Raw genomic sequence first — 22123 nt, 5'->3', positions numbered from 1 at the left:
GGCAGAAGTTTTGTAGGACATTCTCATGGATGGTGTGGTACAAGAAGTCCCAGGCCCTCCTGAGAGGCCACTGTTGGTCTCCATGCCCAGAGAGGTGAACAAGGCAGGGGCATCCTGGGCCACGCAAATGCCTTCACTTTGTCCTACCTAATGAATCATAGGCCTAGGAAGAAATGCTTCTAATATGTAAGTTTTTGCTTATTTCTTATCCCCAAAACCCCTTTGCAGCTTGGTTTAAGTAACCAAGAGGCTGGTCTCCTGAGTTTGAGAACTTCCCTTGCTCTGCTGTCTTGTATTCCAGATTGTCCTACGCATCTTGCTCGTGAGACCGTGAGCTCCCTGAGGAAAGGATCTCATCTCTCTTATACTCCGTTCTGTCACCTGCACCAAGAACAGCCTGGAACGGAGTAAGTGTTCAAAGTTTAGAACCTTTGCCTGATGGTCTGCTTCTTTCTACCCACCCAACTGTGGGTCAAATGAGGACATCTGGGTCTGCAATCCATACTGGCAGGCATGCCTGTCTCAGTGCAAATGAAACAACCAGAGGAGAGCGCTCGGGCTGGGTTTTTGATATGACGCTGTTAGCCAGCTTTCATGTTTCAGTTTCCTTATTGTATAAACATTGCTGTTCCTTGGAGGGCTATGTACCTGTATCCTGAAGCAACATGCGGATCTCCCCAAATTTAAATTTCATGACTGCTTTGCAGAGATGTCATGGGTAGCAACAGGATCCCCGATCTTGAGGGGTTGTGATGTGTAGCTTCTCCAGCTCCCTGAGGCTAAAAATCCCCTGGCTCCCTGCGTCTCCTCCAAGAGCTGTAACCTCATTATGCAGTGAAGACTGTCTTTCGTGGGGAAGGATGAGGGATCAGAGCCGCCTGGTATTACACACACAGAGACTCAGAAGGAGTCTTATTTGTGGCTTTCACTTTTCATTTGGCTTCTTCTGCTCAAGTCAAAGAGGTTAAAATTAAGGACCTAAGAGAAGAATCAAAATATTAACAGCTTTTTGTTTGTTTGTTTTACTATTTCCCCTGTCCTCTTCGGATGACAGTTTAAGGTCATAGGGAAATAAGCTCAGGCTATGGGACCTGGTTTGTCATGACAGTCTGGTTTGTCATTATTCTCTGTGTGACCTTTGGCAAGGTCACGTCTCATGGTCACTATTTCTTCAGCCATAAGATGGAAATATCAACTCACCTGATGGGTTATTTTAAATGAAAGGGAAATCCAGCTGTCAGTTGTCCTCTTGTCTTGGGGATCCTTTGCTTCTGTGGGCCGTCTCTGTGATCACCCAGCACCCACTCAGATGCAGATCTCAGCCCCTCCTCAAGCTCCTCTAAAGGACCCACTCACACAGGTGTCTTCATGAGCTAGGTCAATTTTGCTGAAGCTTTTGCAAGATTGAAAAGGAAGTTTATATTACATACATGATTTTTTTTCAACTTTCATTACTTGTTTTTTGCTCTCCTAAAGAGCTTCAGCTGAGCTGTCATAAGTATGATGAGGGAAACAGTGCTCTTCTTTTCAACCCTTCGTGCACAGAGGGACCAGTCTGCCTGGCCCCTCTCACTCCCTCTTGGGGAACTTGAGTTCCTTACCTTGTCATAGTTATGTAGAATAGTTTTCCACCCTCTTAATCCTTGGGGTCTAGCCCCTGAGGCTCTGAAATCCTAAAGGACTTATGAAAACAAATTTCAAAAAATAGGCAAGTGTCTTTAATGAGAAAGTAGTGTCCTTGTTGTAAAGGAAATTTTAAAATCTCCCTGGGGTCAGATTGCTTAGATTAAATTCTGGTTCTGCAGTTTACTACCTTGTGATCTTGGGCAAGTTGTTTCCCCTTGGTAAATTGTAATTTCCCTGTCTCTAAAATAGGAATCAGAGAACTTACATTATAATGTTGTTGTTGTGATTAAATGAGATGATCCCAAAAAAGGGCTTAGCACAGGATCAGGCTTGTAACCCCACAAATGTTAAGAAACAGATGTGTAAAATGCCTAGTACATAGTGGGCTTTCAGTAGGGAGCAGCTATTGCACTTTCATAGGCTTTTATGTGAGTCAGGTGATGTCATGTTGTCACGTACATTAAAATGGTAGAGATTGCAGGCATTGTTGGGGAAATATTTTGAATTGAATATGCAGTTAGGTGGGGAGCATTTCTGTACTCATTTAATCAGAACCATCTGTGAAAAGGAACCATCCTGGATGGATTTGGAAATGTAAGTTTTCCTATGTGTCCAAGAAACTTTTAAATTTAGGGGGATGCATTATCTGCCCCATATCATTTCCAGACCAAGGTACAGTTATTCTTTTTCCCTTATTAAGTATAGTCTGGGTTCGTGGGGTGGTCTTTCACCTTAGCCAGAGGTCTGGCCAATAGGATTCAGTTCCACAGGTATTTATCAACTTTAATCTCATATGGCTTTTAGTGAGTGGTGTCACCTACTTCATGGTAGACAAGGTGATGTGCCACCCAGATTCCCCTTCATGGAAGAACTTGTTGCCCTGGTTATCAACAGGCAGCCTTAGCTGACAGCTTCTCTGGGCCTCGCTTCAGTGGCAGGAAGACCCCCAAGGGCCTGCCCTTCTGAGGGAGTCTCTGTAGAATGACTGATGAAGGCCTAGGCTGGAGGATGTAGAGGGCCTGTCATGTTGATACCTCAGGGAACTACTCTGTGGGGTTGGCTGAGGCATTGTAGGGTCTGCAGCTCAGTTGGGCTTCTCCACCTGCCCAGTCCTTCTCCTGCCTTCCTTCCACATGCATTGATCCCTAACAAATATCCTGCAAACCGAACTTCATCACTATGTCTGCTTCTGGAGAACTCAACCTGTGGCATGTTATTACGGGACCTACATCCTTGACCTCTTAAGGAATGCCTGGAACTGTGCTAAATATTATGGGGTTTATAAAGGAAATACACAAGTTCTTGTACTCAAGGAACACCATAGGGAGACAGAATACGCATACACCCCCCTAAAAAAGCTAAGTAATAATGCAACATTACTTACGTGAAAATATGTGAATTTGTGTGATTACATGGCAAAATGAAAGGTAGAGAGAACATATACAGAAAATTAACAATAAGACCAGGTTAGTTCAGGGATTTTTCAGGCTTGTGTGGGCTCTGAAGTTTGAGGGGAACTGGGATAAGCATTCTAACATGTAATTGAAAAATGTTTTCCCTTTTAGGAGGAAATAGGCAGACTGGCCTTCTCAATTCGTGATAAACAAACAGATTAAATTCAGCTACTCATCCCAAGAGTCCTTGCAGTTCTTTTGGAAATTGCAAAACCAGAGCCTAGAAATCACTGGGACTGCTGCCGGGTGGAGGAGCCATGCTTGTTTTAATACTGCTGACCTGGCGGCTTAAAGGGTCATCATGATGTATTGGGTGCACAACATGTTGGGCAGACTTAAGGAGATTCTGCAAGGTTGTAGATAAGAAGGTTTGGCAAAGACAAAGTCTGTGCTCAGTTACGGTGCTCCAAACTTGCCTCCCAGACAGCTTCCTATTCAGTTTTAAGTGTCAGATGGCAGGGCCTCTGTCATCTCAAACCCTGGGTCCCTTTAATACAAGCATGACAAGGAAGGTCTACTAGGCATTTGTAGGATGGGCAAATATATGAGCTGAGCACAGGAAGAAAAGAACACTCTTCCATGCTGCCTTGCTCATTCATTCATTCACTCATTCAACATTGTTTATCGAAAGCCTATTATGCAGGGGAGAGCTTCAAGATGGCGGAAGAGTAAGACGCGGAGATCACCTTCCTCCCCACAAATACATCAGAAATACATCTACACGTGGAACTGCTCCTACAGAACACCTACTGAACGCTGGCACAGGACCTCAGACCTCCCAAAAGGCAAGAAACTCCCCACGTAGCTGGGTAGGGCAAAAGAAAAAAGAAAAACAGAGACAAAGAATAGGGACGGGACCTGCACCTCTAGGAGGGAGCTGTGAAGGAGGAAAGGTTTCCACACACTAGGAAACCCCTTCGCGGGTGGAGACTGCGGGTGGCGGAGTGGGGAGCTTCAGAGCCACGGAGGAGAGCGCAGCCACAGGGGTGCGGAGGGCAAAGCGGAGAGATTCCCGCACAGAGGCTCGGCGCCGAGCAGCACTCACCAGCCCGAGAGGCTTGTCTGCTCACCCGCCGGGGCGGGCGGGGGCTGGAAGCTGAGGCTCGGGCTTCGGTCGGATCGCAGGGAGAGGACTGGGGTTGGCGGCGTGAACACAGCCTGAAGGGGCTAGCGCACCACAGCTAGCCGGGAGGGAGTCCGGGAAAAAGTCTGCAGCTGCCGAAGAGGCAAGAGACTTTTTCTTGCTTCTTTGTTTCCTGGTGCGCGAGGAGAGGGGATTCAGAGCGCCACTTAAAGGAGCTCCAGAGACGGGCGCGAGCCGCGGCTATCAGCGCGGACCCCAGAGACAGGCATGAGACGCTAAGGCTGCTGCTGCCGCCACCAGGAAGCCTGTGTGCGAGCACAGGTCACTCTCCACACCTCCCCTCCCGGGAGCCGGTGCAGCCCGCCACTGCCAGGGTCCGTGATCTGGGGACAACTTCCCCGGGAGAACACACGGCGCGCCTCAGGCTGGTGTAACGTCACGCCGGCCTCTGCCGCCGCAGGCTCGCCCCGCATCCGTACCCCGCCCTCTCCCTGGCCTGAGTGAGCCAGAGCCCCCTAGTCAGCTGCTCCTTTAACCCCGTCCTGTGTGAGTGAAGAACAGACACCCTCAGGCGACCTACACGCAGAGGCGGGTCCGAATCCAAAGCTGAACCCCGGGAGCTGTGTGAACAAAGAAGAGAAAGGGAAATCTCTCCCAGCAGCCTCAGAAGCAGCGGATTAAATCTCCACAATCAACTTGATGTGCCTGCATCTGTGGAATACCTGAATAGACAACGAATCATCCCAAATTGAGGAGGTGGACTTTGGGAGCAATGATATATATATATTTTTCCCTTTTTCTCTTTTTGTGAGTGTGTATCTGTATGCTTCTGTGTGTGATTTTGTCTGTATAGCTTTGCTTTTACCATTTGTCCTAGGGTTCTGTCTGTCCATTTTGTTTTTTGTTTTTTTTATTACTTAAAAAATTTTTTTTCTTAATAATTATTTTTTATTTTAATAACTTTATTTTATTTTATTTTATTTTCTTCTTTCTTTCTTTCATTTTTTCCTCCCTTTTATTCTGAGCCATGTGGAGGACAGGCTCTTGGTGCTCCAGCCAGGCGTCAGGGCTGTGCCACTGAGGTGGGAGAGCCAAGTTCAGGACACTGGTCCACAAGAGACCTCCCAGCTCCATGTAATACCAAACGGCGAAAATCTCCCAGAGATCTCCATCTCAACGCCAAGACCCAGCTCCACTCAACGACCAGCAAGATACAGTGCTGGACACCCTATGCCAAACAACTAGCAAGACAGGAACAAAACCCCATCCATTAGCAGAGAGGCTGCCTAAAATCATAATAAGGCTACAGACATCCCAAAACACACCACCAGACATGGACCTGCCCAACAGACAGACAAAATCCAGCCTCATCCACCAGAACACAGGCACTAGTCGCCTCCACCAGGAAGCCTACACAACCCACTGAACCAACCTTAGCCACTGGGGACAGACACCAAAAACAACAGGAACTACGAACCTGCAGCCTGCGAAAAGGAGACCCCAAACACAGTAAGATAAGCAAAATGAGAAGACAGAAAAACACACAGCAGATGAAAGAGCAAGGTAAAAACACACCAGACCTAACAAATGAAGAGGAAATAGGCAGTCTACCTGAAAAAGAATTCAGAATAATGATAGTAAAGATGATCCAAAATCTTGGAAATAGCATGGAGAAAATACAAGAAACATTTAACAAGGACCTAGAAGAACTAAAGAGCAAACAAACAGTGATGAACAACACAATAAATGAAATTAAAAATTCTCTAGAAGGGATCAATAGCAGAATAACTGAGGCAAAAGAACGGATAAGTGACCTGGAAGATAAAATGCTAGAAATAACTACTGCAGAGCAGAATAAAGAAAAAAGAATGAAAAGAATTGAGGACAGTCTCAGAGACTTCTGGGACAACATTAAAAGCAGGAACATTCGCATTATAGGGGTCCCAGAAGAAGGAGAGAAAAAGAAAGAGACTGAGAAAATATTTGAAGAGATTATAGTTGAAAACTTCCCTAATATGGGAAAAGAAATAGTTAATCAAGTCGAGGAAGCACAGAGAGTCCCATACAGGATAAATCCAAGGAGAAACACGCCAAGACACATATTAATCAAACTATCAAAAATTAAATACAAAGAACAAATATTAAAAGCAGCAAGGGAAAAACAACAAATAACACATAAGGGAATCCCCATAAGGTTAACAGCTGATCTTTCAGCAGAAACTCTGTAAGCCAGATGGGAGTGGCAGGACATATTTAAAGTGATGAATGAGAAAAACCTACAACCAAGATTACTCTACCCAGCAAGGATCTCATTCAGATTTGATGGAGAAATTAAAACTTTTACAGACAAGCAAAAGCTAAGAGAATGCAGCACCATCAAACCAGCTTTACAACAAATGCTAAAGGAACTTCTGTAGGCAGGAAACACAAGAGAAGGAAGAGATCTACAATAACACACCCAAAACAATTAAGAAAATGGTAATAGGAACATACATATCGATAATTACCTTAAATGTAAATAGATTAAATGCTCCAACCAAAAGACCTAGATTGGCTGAATGGATACAAAAACAAGACCCATATATATGCTCTCTAGAAGAGACCCACTTCAGACCTAGGGACACATACAGACTGAAAGTGAGGGGATGGAAAAAGATATTCCATGCAAATGGAAATAAAAAGAAAGCTGGAGTAGCAATTCTCATATCAGACAAAATAGACTTTAAAACAAAGACTATTACAAGAGACAAAGAAGGACACTGCATAATGATCAATGGATCAATCCAAGAAGATATAACAATTGTAAATATTTATGCACACAACATAGGAACACCTCAATACATAAGGCAAATACTAGCAGTTATAAAAGGGGAAATCGACAGTAACACAATCATAGTAGGGAACTTTAACACCCCACTTTCACCAATGGACAGATCATCCAAAATGAAAATAAATAAGGAAACACAAGCTTTAAATGATACATTAAACAAGATGGACTTAATTGATATTTATAGGACATTCCATCCAAAAACAACAGAATACACATTCTTCTCAAGTGCTCATGGAACATTCTCCAAGATAGATAATATCTTGGGTCACAAATCAAGGCTTGGTAAATTTAAGAAAATTGAAATCCTATCAAGCATCTTTTCCGACCACAATGCTATGAGACTAGATATCAGTTACAGGAAAAAATCTGTAAGAAATACAAACACATGGAGGCTAAACAACACACTACTTAATAACCAAGAGATCACTGAAGAAATCGAAGAGGATATCAAAAAATACCTAGAAACAAATGACAATGAAAACACGATGACACAAAACCTATGGGATGCAGCAGAAGCAGTTCTAAGAGGGAAGTTTATAGCAATACAATCCTACCTTAAGAAACAAGAAACATCTCAAATCAATAACCTAACCTTACACCTAAAGCAGTTAGAGAAAGAAGAACAAAAAACCCCAAAGTTAGCAGAAGGAAAGAAATCATAAAGATCAGATCAGAAATAAATGAAAAAGAAATGAAGGAAACGATAGCAAAGATCAATAAAACTAAAAGCTGGTTCTTTGAGAAGATAAACAAAATTGATAAACCATTAGCCAGACTCATCAAGAAAAAAGGGAGAAGACTCAAATCAATAGAATTAGAAATGAAAAAGGAGAAGTAACAACTGACACTGCAGAAATACAAAGGATCATGAGAGATTACTACAAGCAACTATATTCCAATAAAATGGACAACCTGGAAGAAATGGACAAATTATTAGAAATGCACAACCTTCTGAGACTGAACCAGGAAGAAATAGAAAACATGAACAGACCAATCACAAGCACTGAAACTGAAACTGTGATAAAATCTTCCAACAAACAAAAGCCCAGGACCAGATAGCTTCACAGGCAAATTCTGTCAAACATTTAGAGAAGAGCTAACACCTACCCTTCTCAAACACTTCCAAAATATAGCAGAGGGAGGAACACTCCCAAACTCATTCTATGAGGCCACCATCACTCTGATACCAAAACCAGACAAAGAGGTCACAAAGAAAGAAAACTACAGGCCAATATCACTGATGAACATAGAGGCAAAAATCCTCAACAAAATACCAGCAAACAGAATCCAACAGCACATTAAAAGGATCATACAACATGATCAAGTGGGGTTTATCCCAGGGATGCAAGGATTCTTCAATATATGCAAATCAATCAACGTAATACACCATATAAACAAATTGAAGAAGAAAAACCATATGATCATCTCAATAGATGCAGAGAAAGCTTTCGACAAAATTCAACACCCATTTATGATAAAAACCGTCCAGAAAGTAGGCATAGAGGGAACTTTCCTCAACATAATAAAGGCCATATAACAAACCCACAGCCAACATCGTCCTCAATGGTGAAAAACTGAAACCATTTCCACTAAGATCAGGAACAAGACAAGGTTGCCCACTCTCACCACTATTATTCAACATAGTTTTGGAAGTTTTAGCCACAGCAATCAGAGAAGAAAAAGAAATAAAAGGAATCCAAATTGGAAAAGAAGAAGTGAAGCTGTCACTGTTTGCAGATGACATAACACTATACATAGAGAATTCTAAAGATGCTACCAGAAAACTACTAGAGCTAATCAATGAATTTGGTAAAGTAGCAGGATACAAAATTAATGCACAGAAATCTCTTGCATTCCTATACACTAATGATGAAAAATCTGAAAGTGAAATTAAGAAAACACTCTCATTTACCACTGCAATAAAAAGAATAAAATATCTAGGAATAAACCTACCTAAGGAGACAAAAGACCTGTATGCAGAAAATTATAAGACACTGATGAAAGAAATTGAAGATGATACCAACAGATGGAGAGATATACCATGTTCTTGGATTGGAAGAATCAACATTGTGAAAATGACTCTACTACCCAAAGCAATCTACAGATTCAATGCAATCCCTATCAAACTACCACTGGCATTTTTCACAGAACTAGAATAAAAAATTTCACAATTTGTATGGAAACACAAAAGACCCCGAATAGGAAAAGCAATCTTGAGAAAGAAAAACGGAGCTGGAGGAATCAGGCTCCCTGACTTCAAGCTATACTACAAAGCTACAGTAATCAAGACAGTATGGTACTGGCACAAAAACAGAAATACAGATCAATGGAACAGGCTAGAAAGCCCAGAGATAAACCCATGCACATATGGTCACCTTACCTTTGATAAAGGAGGCAAGAATATACAATGCAGGAAAGACAGCCTCTTCAATAAGTGGTGCTGGGAAAACTAGACAGCTACATGTAAAAGGATGAAATTAAAACACTCCCTAACACCATACACAAAAATATACTCAAAATGGATTAAAGACCTAGATGTAAGCCCAGACACCATCAAACTCTTAGAGGAAAACATAGGCAGAACACTCTATGACATAAATCACAGCAAGATCCTTTTTGACCCAGGTCCTAGAGAAATGGAAATAAAAACAAAAATAAACAAATGGGACCTAATGAAACTTAAAAGCTTTTGCACAGCAAAGGAAACCATAAACAAGACCAAAAGACAACCCTCAAAATGGGAGAAAATATTTGCAAATGAAGCAACGGACAAAGGATTAATCTCCAAAATTTACAAGCAGCTCATGCAGCTCAACATTAAAAAAACAAACAACCCAATCCAAAAATGGGCAGAAGACCTAAATAGACATTTCTCCACAGAAGATATACAGATTGCAAACAGACACATGAAAGAATGCTCAACATCATTAATCATTAGAGAAATGCAAATCAAAACTACAATGAGGTATCACCTCACACCGGTCAGAATGGCCATCATCAAAAAGTCTACAAACAATAGATGCTTGAGAGAGTGTGGAGAAAAGGGAACCCTCTTGCACTGTTGGTGGGAATGTAAATTGATACAGCCACTATGGAGAACAGTATGGAGGTTCCTTAAAAAACTAAATATAGAACTACCATATGACCCAGCAATCCCACCACTGGGCATATACCCTGAGAAAACCATAATTCAAAAAGAGTCATGTACCACAATGTTCATTGCAGCTCTATTTACAGTAGCCAGGACATGGAAGCAACCGAACTGTCCATCAACAGATGAATGGATAAAGAAGATGTGGCACATATATACAATGGAATATTACTCAGCCATAAAAAGGAATGAAACTGCGTTATTTGTAGTGAGGTGGATGGACCTAGAGACTGTCATACAAGTGAAGTAAGTCAGAAAGAGAAAAACAAATACCGTATGCTAACACATATATATGGAATCTAAAAAAAAAAAAAGGAAAAAAAAAAGTCATGAAGAACCTAGTGGCAAGATGGGAATAAAAATGCAGACCTACTAGAGAATGGACTTGAGGATATGGGGAGGGGTAAGGGTAAGCTGGGACAAAGTGAGAGAGTGGTATGGACATATATACACTACCAAACGTAAAATAGATAGCTAGTGGGAAGTAGCCGCATAGCACAGGGAGATCAGCTCGGTGCTTTGTGACCACCTAGAGGGGTGGGATAGGGAGGGTGGGAGGGAGGGAGATGCATGAGGGATGAGATATAGGGACATATGTATAACTGATTCACTTTGTTATAAAGCAGAAACTAACACACCATTGTAAAGCAATTATACTCCAATAAAGATGTTTAAAAAAAAAAAAAAAGAAAGAAAGCATATTATGTGCCAGGAACTACACGGAGCACTGACCTCAGAGGTTAATAAGGGCCTGTGGGAGCAAGAGACCATAAAAAATAATGTCAATACATAGGGCAAAATGGGGGGAAGACTCTTCAGCACAGGCTAGTGGGAAGAGCTTTTCAAAAGAGAAGACAAATAAATGGAAACCATAGAACCAGAAAAAGTTGACCAGGTGGAAAGGTGGCAGGTGGGATGGGGGTTTGTAATTTTAGGCTGGGAGACGAGCATGTGGAGGGAGGCTGGGACAGAAGGTAGCACGGCTTATTTGCAGAACTGCAAAGAGGCCAGTTGTCTGGAGCTGATCAAAGGAGAGAGTAGGTAACTCAGATGAGGATAAAAAAGACGCGGGGGCAGATCACTCAAGAACATGTTCAGGAGTTTGGATTTTGACCCAAGAGCAAAAGGAAGCTATTTAAACTTGAATCACGATCCAGTTAAATTTAAAAGCACATTCCTCCTGCCGGGTGGAGAAAAGATGCTCCCAGATAACGAGCAAAGCTCGTGGAGGACCAGTAATGATGGAAATTTTCTTTGTCTCTTTGTCTTTGTTCCCTTTGTCTAGTCTTTGTCTCTCTTTCTGGTGGCCTCCAGCCCCAGAACTGTACTGCAGAGCTTGCCACCGTGGGTGCATGCTGCTGAAACCGATGGTGCTCTAAACTATGTTTTGGGGGATGCGTACCAGACATGATGGAGTACATCAAGAAAGAACATGGGTGTTGGTGCCAGGTAGGTGCAGGTTGAATTTTGACAACTTATTTCACCTTCCTGGGCCTCAATTTTTGTTCATCTTTAAAGAAAATTAAGCAGCATCCTCCCTACTCTTCTTATATAAGAGAGGTGAGGAGACATGAGATATGACTTAGAGACATAATGTTTTTTTTAAAAAAAATAGAACCATTTTTCTTTGTAAAGTATTAGAATTAAGTAACGAAGGAGGCAGGTTGACTACACTGGTGAGAAGTCAGAAGCACAGAATTTAAAAGAAAAGACACAATTTTGCTATTTTCAAGCACATATGGTTATAACAAGTAGAGAAACATTTATTCTCGGGGGCATGCTACAGAATTTTCTTATGGAGCAAACCATATACCTTGGAAGAATGCCGTGAGAGGCTTGAGAGGCTGTGGGGAATGCATGTCAGCTTACAGGGAGCCCTCAGAGAAGGGCAGAGCTACCTGCTAGTGGCAGGAAGGGAAATTTGTTCCTAAGAGGGAAGGAGAGAAAGGAAGAGGGGAGGGGAGGGAAGGGGAGAAGGGAAGGGAGAGCAGGGGAGGGCAGAGGTGGCAGAAAGCTTTGCAGGGCATAATGTTTGCTCTCCCCCTTGACCCTCCAAATGTTCAGTGAGTGATCTAACTCACAAAATGGGAGTAGCTTTATCTCCCCAGAAACAGGAGAATAGGCCAACACCACAATGACTGCAAGTCTAGAGACAGAAGTCATCAGGAGCAAGCAAGCTCCTAGGAACCCCTAGAAATTTTGGTGACACTTCAGTCTTTCCAGAGCCATGGAACCAGCCATTTAAACAAAGGTTATTCTCCAAAAGGCAAGAAAGCCACTACTATCACCTTGGTCATAAGAGAAAGCAAACAAAGGTTGTTACAGAATATATTTAGATGGATGAGCATCTTGAATATGAGCACACTTTGGAAAGCTGCCAACTTACTTTAGACCAGTTTTCTTATGCAGACTACACTTAAGGTCATTTTATCAACATCATTATTTTCTCTGGCAAACTCTTTCTTCCCAGAGCAGGAAAAGTTGCCTTCAGCCCAGTTCCTTATCCAAATCATGTAATTCCATTACATATGAAACTAGAAGTGCTTATGTTCATCCTTTAAGAGGTTCTCCAAATATAAGGCAGCACAGCCTTACCTAGGGAGTGGCTAGTAATGAACTCACTGACATGAATGGATGAAAGAATGGAGATCCATGCTTCCTGCTGGGCAAGAGGGGGTTCAAAGGAGGAAGACATTTCTGTATCATATTTTCAGATTTGGTTTTCAATGTGGTATTTTAATATTGTAAACTGTTTAAGGACTCTAGAAACTAACTTCATAGGTTCAAATCCTATTTCTACCATTTGCTACTGCGTGACCTTTAACCAATCTCCTAACCAATCTCTCTGAGCTTTAGCTTGAACATCCATGAAATGGGCATACTTACCTTGTAGAGCTATTGCAAAGGTTAAGTGTATATGAGTCCTTAGCACAGTACCTGGTACTGCATAAACACTTAGTAAATGTTCTCTATCTGTATTTCTATAACTATTATCTTTAATAATTTGGGGTCTTTGTCACTGCTACCCAGAGCTATAATTAGATTAAAAAAAAATTTTAAGAACACAATTTCTCACTAAACTAGTCTAAGCCAAACTTTAAAGAAGATGAGTTCATGTTCAAAGTTATGCATTTGACATTTTTCATTCTGATCCTTATTTTTATTGGCTCTCTCTTGTCGAAACAGTGTCATCAAATCTTATCTGTCCTATTGTCACCTTCTGCTAAGGCAAAAGGAACAACCCTATTCAACTGAATTTGATAATGACACATGTACAGAATGACTTTGAATTAAGAATGGAGATTATATCTAAGGCATGGGTTAAACTGGACAAACGACGTAAGTATGGGCACCATACCTAGACAGACATTAAGCAAATTCACTTCTTATTTCTAGTTCTGCTTGTACTTAGTTGTATGACCTTGAGAAGGTCACTTATCCTCTCTGAGTCTTGCTTTGCTCACTAGTAAAATAACACTAAGCAACATTGTCTAGGTCCATTTTTGTTTTAAATTGTATGTAATTCATCTTGCGTTTTGAAAAATTGTAGAGGATATTCTAGATTTGGATCTGCAACTAGAATGTATGGTGGAAAAAGAACAGGGCTGAAAGCCAGAATATACAGAGTTCTGAGTCCAGTGCTTCCCCTACATTTTTATTGTGACTAACTCTTGAATTTATTTTTTTTTAATTTTTATTTTTTAATTGACATATAGTTGATTTACAGTTTCAGATTACAACAAAGTGATTTAGTTATACACATATATATATATATTATTTTTCAGATTCTTTTCCATTATAGGTTGTTACAAGATATTGAATATAGTTCCCTGTGCTATACAGTAGGTTCTTGTTGTTTATTTTATATATAGTAGTCTGTGTCTGTTAATCCTAAATTCCAGTTTATCCCTTTCTCTTTTGGTAACCGTAAGTTTGTTTTCTATGTCTGTGAGTCTATTTCTGTTTTGTAAATGATTGCACTTGTATCATTGTTTTAGACTCCTCATATAAGTGATATCATATGAAATTTATCTTTCTCTGTCTGACTTATTTCACTTAGTATGATAATCTCCATGTTGCTGCAAATGGCATTGTTTCATTCTTTTTTATGACTAATATTCCATTGCATATATGTACCACATCTTCTTTATCCATTCATCTGTCAATGGACATTTAGCTTGCTTCCATGTCTTGGCTATTGTAAATGGTGTTGCTATGAACATAGGGGTGCACGTATCTTTTCAAGTTAGAGTTTTTTCCTGGACTTTATTCTTGACAAAACTCTGTTTCTTCATTATTTATAACATAAAATTTTTAAATTAGCTGTGTCTCTCCAAACCATTTCATAGGTTTGCCAAACAATGGGTTCTACAAATAGGTTGCTTTACTGTAGAAAACTCCAGAGAGTTAAAATGCTAATGTACACTGTGACAGTTCTTTGCAAACTTCCTGAAACTTCTTTGAAGACAGAGCCATTTCTTTTTCCCACGGTGGCTCTTGTTTCATGGAACACCCTTTGAAAAACCTCAAGCCAGGCAACCAGCCAAGTCCTTTCTGACATTGATAGCCCTAGGTTCTGTGAATTTGGGGGTAAGGAGAGCAGTGAAAGCAAGGGAGAAGCAGATTTCAAACCACAGAATCAATGTAGCATTCGTTATTCGATGTCCACAGGAGAGCAGTAATGCTCTCAAAGAGTTAAAACTGCCTTCCCCTGGGCCCAAATCCACAGGTCCAGAGGAGATTGAGCTCTGAAGGCACTATCCCTTCTGTTTTATTAAGGCTTAGGGATAGAAAGATGGGAAAAAATTCTATGACATTGTAAAGTATTACAAGCCTCTGTTCAGTGGCATCTGTTATAGTTCAGGTAAAAGCAATCTGGAAAATAGAAACTTTAAAGAGGTTTCTTTGGCAGAACTGGACAAGAGAGTTGAGTGCCCTTCTCCTGTCTAATGCTGATAATTATCTGTGAAGACCTCTCTTGCTCTCCCAGATGACTTTCTCTAGGTTTCAAAGAGGCTCATTCCACAGGGCTTGAAAAAGTAGAGAGGTTGTCGACCGCTGAAATTGTTTGACTTGAAATAAAAGACTCTGAAACTCAATATGAGAAAAAATGCCTCTAACAGGTCTTCTTCAACAATAAAAATTAGAATTGCCTAAAATCACAGTAATGTTTCACAGTAAGTATTTTATCAACAAACTGATGGTCAAATTTTGTCTTCATTACAAATTCGGTGATGAGGGTATTAAAAAACTTGTCATTTAAACACATAAATGAATGAGATCGAATTATAAATAGTAGAAGTAAAAAGACCTTAGAAGATTGTCTAGTTTGCTCTCCCCACTCAGGTCAAAGAAGAAATCAGCCCAGAGAGGGAAAGTGATTTGCACAAGGTCACATGAATAAGTTAGTGGTGGAATCCAGGTTAGAAATCTTGTCTTGAGTCCTCATTCTCTCTTTAGGCTAAGCTAGATTTGCCAGGCATAGATCTGGATATTTTATCTTAAAAAATATGACAAGCCTTTGTTTTAGAATCCTCACTCTACCATGGAAATGTGGACATTTAAATCTTTGAGGAGTTTACTCGTTTAAGAATTATAGCATGAGCAATTACCTCTAATAAGCACAATAGCAATACTGCTTTAATGAAATGTCACCTAGTGGAGCTTTGCAGGCAAGACACACTTCTTCCATTCATCCTTCTCCAAGAGAATTACCTTTCTTAAGTTCACATTTTAATCAATATCATTATCTCCCTGAGTGCTACATGATTAAAAATAACACTGAAAATTGTCCTACTTCCAGAGCACAGCAGGGAAGATGAGACTGCACAAAGGTAAGTTGGTTCACAAGAAACAAGGTCTGTGGGGTCAAATTGAAAACCATGTAACTCAGGGGCCTTAAACCTTCACCCCTATTTGACTATAACAGAAAACAAAAGAAGAATCAGAAGGAAGTTTGTTAGGCTACCACCTTTCCATGGCATGAGGCATCCAAGTCTGCATGGAAGGTGGAGATTGGAAAGAGGGAACCTTCTATTATGAACAGCCTACCAGAAAAACCTTCCTGGAATCAGAAAACCTTGGGACTAGGAAGCACCTAAAATATTGTCTGGTCCAGCTCTCTGACTGGTCAGGTTCTCATCTATCCACCCAGACTGTAATGTGGACACAGCCGTCACAGAAGAATGAATGGGTGGATCTGAAAAGCTCCACATGGAAAACTAAGAACAGTGGACGGGTACCAGGCAAGCCAATTTCCACTCAGTAGGAGGAAAAATTGTCAAAATCTAAAGTGTCCAACATGGAATGAAAAGCCTATTGCTGGAAGGCTGGATAAGCATAAATCAGGACTATTCCACTGGTTGCTGAGTGTCAAGAGGCTTAATCCTACAGAGACCTAATATTTAAAAGGAATTGGAATGAACTGTTTTGAATGGTGGAAGACTTGGGAATCTGTCTTAGGTTGGTTCTCCTGCTAAACAGACTCTGAGAAGGAGATTTGGCAACAGCATGTTGATTGAGAATTGCCTTCAGGATCAACACCTTCAGGGGAATGAAGGCAGCAGGCCTGGTCCGAGGGAGGTATTGAGCGGTACTGCACAAGCAGGAAAGGCCTCCTCAGATCCCGTGGGGAGGTCTATGATTCGATGGCCTTTCAGAGCTCTCCTGCCTTGGGGTAAGGGCTTGTATATACCTACTAACTAGTCCTGGCTTTGGGCTGCCCCAGGGGAAGAGGTGTGACCTTGGATTAACAGCCCTCTTTTTGAGAGTAATTCCCAGAGAGGAACTCACTGAGAGCAGTCAGCAGTCAATACCAGAGTGACTCAGCTCTGAAGGGGCTGTGGACAGCCCACAATAGCATCCACTACAGCCAGCTCTCCCCATCTCTCTAGAACCTAACCAGGAAGTTACTCTTGTCATCCTCCAAGGTTAAATAACCCTTAACCTGGAGGTTTTTTTGTAGAAGAGTGTTCCTCAAGTCTTTTCGTTTTCTATCTACATGCTTTAGAATACAGCCCACAGTAGTTTGCATTAGAAACCTGATTTGTCCTTTTCTGGTATTTGTCATGGAAATTTGGCCTCACTTTGAGTTTTAACCTCTCTTTCTAAACCTGCCTTGTTTCTTAATCTGTAAAATGCGAATAATAATAGTAACACCTCTCATGAGTTATTATGGGGATTAAATTAAATAATAACTGTGAATTAGCAGAGTATCTAATTCGCAGTAAACACTAATGTGCTATCATTATTACCAAAAGAGAGAGAGATTCATGTATATCACACAGACACACAAACTCTCTCCCTCTCTCTCTCTCTCTCTCTGTCCTTTAACCTCCAATGTCCTTGCCTCTCAAAGGTCCCCAAGACCCATTTTGGAGGTCCATGAGATCAAAATTATTTTTATAATAATACTGACATTAATTGACTTTTCACTTTTATTCTTTCTTAAATGTAAAATGGAGTTTTCCAGAGGCTACATGACGTGTATTGATGTTACTGTGCTGTTGTTAACAGCTTATTATTGCTATTTTTTTTTAAAGTCACAAAAATTTAACCTTTTTAAAATTGCTAATGCAATAACTATTGATAGATATAATCCACATGAACAAAAAAATTATTGAGGTTCCTCCATCATTTTTACAAGTGTGAAGGAATCCTGGGCCTAAAATGTTTGAGAACCACTGACCTGGACAAACTTTGTCTTCTCCTTCTAAATCTGTTTGCCCACCAGCACTCTTACCACGAGCCTGCCTGGTGGCCTTCCTGACTCCTACTTCAAGGCTGCTCTCCCTGTTTTTACTCAGGATACAATCTTGGAGATGGGGACATGGGATGGGATCAGAGAATAAGTACACAGTATGCTTTGCCCTTAGAGACAGTCAAATGGGAGGTTCTGGAATATCAAATGAGGTACCAGAGAACTGGACACTGTAGTTAGAAATTGAATGCAAGATGCCGAGTGACACAAAATGGATCACAGATTGCCTGATGTCCTGATGCTCAGCTGCTGACTGTGTTTTAAGAGGACAGCCATGTGCAGCACGATGTGGATGCCATCATTAAATAAATGATCATGTGAGGCTTTCTCTAATGATTGCCGTAGAGATGACTCATGCAAGTCAGGTTGACAGTGGAACAGAAAATTGCAGCAATGCAGTTTCAAACTGTCAGAACCTAGGAAAAGAATAACTCTGACAACATTTGCACACACCTTAGTCTCTTATCTTCCCTCCAGGCCTTGCTTGTGGTGAGCTCTCAGGATGAGGAGGGGATAGAATAGGAGGAACTGGGGCACTGCGTACCTAAAGGGAAAATTTCACATGGAAGGGAAAACAGAAAGCAGTAAGAAAGATCCTCATAATTCTATGTAACTGTCCTGCAGCAGCTCTGGTGATTCTCTCAGTTTCCCTCCCAACAGCCCCATGAGGTAGAGATGGCCACCCACATACTACAGATAAGAAACCTGGGGATGAAGGCGACTTAAATGATTTGCCTAAGGCCACAACTCAATTAAGACAGAACTGGGTTACTCTCCCACATCTTTCCACCACAGAACAGAATACTTTGCCTTCTGTATGCCAGATAGATCCATGTTTAAATTGATTTTAATGTATATTTATTGCCTAAATAGGTACTGAGTTAGAATCAGTGGGATCTTCAAAGATATAAAGCGGCACCTACATGGGCCCTGCTCTCAAAGGAGCCACAGGATAGGCTGAGAGCAAAGCATCCTGCAGGAGCCATGAAGTAGTCATAGAGTCCTGCAGAAGCACAGAGGGTGATGAAAAGGAAGAACATTTCTGCAGCACTACTGCATGCCATTCCCATGGCATTTCACAAGCAACCTCTTGTTTCATCCCAGAACTCTCTAGAGAAAGTATACAGTAAGTCCGCTACATACGAACCTTCAAGTTACAAACTTTCAACAATGCAAACATGCGTTCATATGTCCAATTACATAAGTTAGTTTACATGTTTGGCGTACACTGTCATGTGCATGCCTCCTCTACGAGTGGTTGTGCTTTTGTGTACTTTACTGTACAGTACTGTATAGAGTACAGTCGTACGGTATCTTTATTTCAAACCCAGAATGTCCAGAAGCAAGCATAAAAGCAGCAGTGATGTAGCTAATACTGCTAAGCGCCAAGCGATAATGATGGAAACAAAAGTGAAAATAATTCAGAGAGTGGAGTGAGGTGAAAGATGGTAGACGTCCCTCGTCCAGTAACTGAAGAATTGAAGAGATTCACAACACAGGAAATGGCAAGGGGATTTTCTTTATTTGAGGAAGCACTGTTAGTTTTTGAGGCACAGAACCCAAATGTGGAACGGTACACGAAGGTGGCAGCAGCCATTCAGAATACAGTCCAGTGCTTCCGTGTCATCTATGACAAGAAAAAAAGAGTTACTACCCAGACGTCACTGGATCGTTTTTTCAAGAGGGTAGATAGAATTGAATCCAACAAAGAACCAGAACCTGTGCCATCAAGGTCAGGTGTGAGTGAAATTGCAGCTTGCCCTCTGTCTCCTATTGCTGACGATCCTTCACCTCTACCATCTCCCACCTCCTCTCCCTCTTCCAGTCAGTAACTCTTCTTGCATGTTCACTTGATGCCAGCCCCAGTATGCCAGCTGTTGTACTGTACTACTGTACTCGTCAAGGTACTGTACTGTAAGATTAAAAATGTTTATTTTTTGTGTTTGTTTTTTATGTATTATTTGTGTGAAAAGTATTATAAACCTATTACAGCACAGTATATAGCCGATTATGTTAGTTGGGTACCTAGGCTAACTTTGTTGGACTTAATGAACAAATCGAACTTATGAACGCACTCTCGGAACAGAACTCTTTCGTATGTAGGGGACTTACTGTAATTATTGTCCTTATTTTGTAGATAAGTAAACAGAGGCCCAAAGTGATGAAACGCTTTGTCCAAAGTATACAACCAGCAAGTTCTAGTGCTTGGATTCAAATCCAAATCTGTGTGAGTCATATAGCCCAAGGCTGCTCTCTGTCCCACTGCCTAGAGAAAGACCTAATCATCAGGAATTGGGAAAGACCTTGTATGAGAGGCTATCTAACAGTCTATGATACCTTTGTCCATCCCTCACTTAGAATTAGCCCTTCCCTCTAGGCAGTGTGGGCTAATGGCCTGGATGTGGGTACTGTGGATCAGACAAGAGACTCCCAAAACTGGTATTAACCATTTGCTTGCAGAGGGGCACTCTGGATGAGGGATTTGGGGTGTCAAAGAGTTTTATCATTTACAAGATAGCACTTCTGTGTTTTTATTAGTATACCAGGTACAAGTGTTACTTCTTCAATTAAAAGAAAAGCTAGTTACAGAGAGAGGGAGTGATAAGTGAAGGAAGAAAAGGAGGAAAGGGTTTTTGAGGTGGAATTAAAGGATGCATAGGATTTTGAAAGATAGAAAAGGGGAGAAGACATTAAACCAAGTTGATGAGATGGTGTGATGGGCTGAATTGTATCCCAAAATTCATACATTGAAGCTCTAACCCCCTGTACCTCAAAATGTGACTGTATTTAGACACAGGGCCTTTAGAGAGATGATTAAGTTAAATGAGGCCATTTAACTTAAGGTAGGGGTCCTAATCCAATATGAGTGGTGTCCTTATAAGAAGAGGGAGAGACACCAGGGATTCCTGTGCACGAAGAAAAGGCCATGTGAGGACACACTGAGAAAGCAGCCAACCGCAAGCCAAAGAGAAAGGTCTCAGGTGAAACCAAACCTGCCAGCACCTTAACCTTGGACTTCCAGCATCTTAAGCTCCAGAACTGTGAGAAATAAATTTCTGTTGTTTAAGCCACCCAATCTGTGGTATTTTGCTGTGGCAGCCTGAGCAAACTAATACAGATAGCAAAGTACAAAATCTTTGTGAGAGTTCAAAGTGGCCACCGTAATGAAAAATCAGGAAGGATTATAGAGAGATAAAGTAGCAAAGACAGATAGGGCAGATGACGGAGAGCCGTGTGTCATTAAAGAAGGTCAAATTTTCAGACCAGCTATGAATAGTAAGAAAGAAGGGGGAAGAAAAGAGATTTCTCAACTACAGTTCTTCACATCTCAGAAATACTTGTAGCAAAAGAGAATCTGCTAAGAATTTCTAACAATACTTTCTTTCCCTGGCCACTTGTAACGTTACTTTGTCTAAGCAAATTTATGATTTTCCATACTCTAATTGGTGCCTTTCTTGCCCAGTTCTTTTTGTTTCTTTCTTGATGCCATTCCTCTGCCTTATTTCTGTATCCCAATTTTATTCTAAGTTTTAACTTTCTGAGGATTACGCAACAGCAAAAACATACTGACGTGCAAATTTGCTAACCAGCATATCAGGGTGAGGAGAGCTGTCAGAGTATTTGTCTAGTCCTCTTTGTTCACAAATAAACAGAGTGAGGCCCAGAGAGGGAAGGGACCCTCACAAGGTCACACAGGCACCCTTGCAGTCCAGTGTTCTCACCTGTTTCCTGTGTTTGGTCCATCACCTGTTTGCCTGCTCAACTCATTCCAGGGACCATTTTTGCTGAGGTGAGAATAGCTCCCCAAACAGATCATCTTTTCTGTACATACAGAGAGTATCGTACCCATGTATGCAAGTGGCAGGAGAGCGTGCACACAGAGGTTGGCAGCCAACCTGAGGTCACACACCCAACCCTGGCCAGAACTGATACCGTGTTCCTCATCTCTCCACAGTCCCCTGACACCTCCATTTTCTCCACTCTGCAAGTCATTCAGCACGAAATTCTAGATGGGAAAACAGAAACAATGTCCCATTACTGTACCCATTTCCAAACCCGAACTGGCCAACTTTCGTCCAAGAGGGTATCTGTGAGAACATGTAAAGGGTCCCTTCTGTTCTACCCAGAGAAGCTCTTTCTACTTGGCAGTAGACTAGAGTCATTGTCTGGTGAGAGTTGGAACAGACTTTGGCAAATAACCTATACTTCAGTCTCCAGC

Source organism: Eubalaena glacialis, chromosome 4 (assembly GCF_028564815.1).
Source record: "Eubalaena glacialis isolate mEubGla1 chromosome 4, mEubGla1.1.hap2.+ XY, whole genome shotgun sequence".
Lineage (NCBI taxonomy): Eukaryota > Metazoa > Chordata > Mammalia > Artiodactyla > Balaenidae > Eubalaena > Eubalaena glacialis.
The sequence above is the reverse complement of the archived record's forward strand: the minus strand, read 5'-3'. Positions refer to the sequence as shown.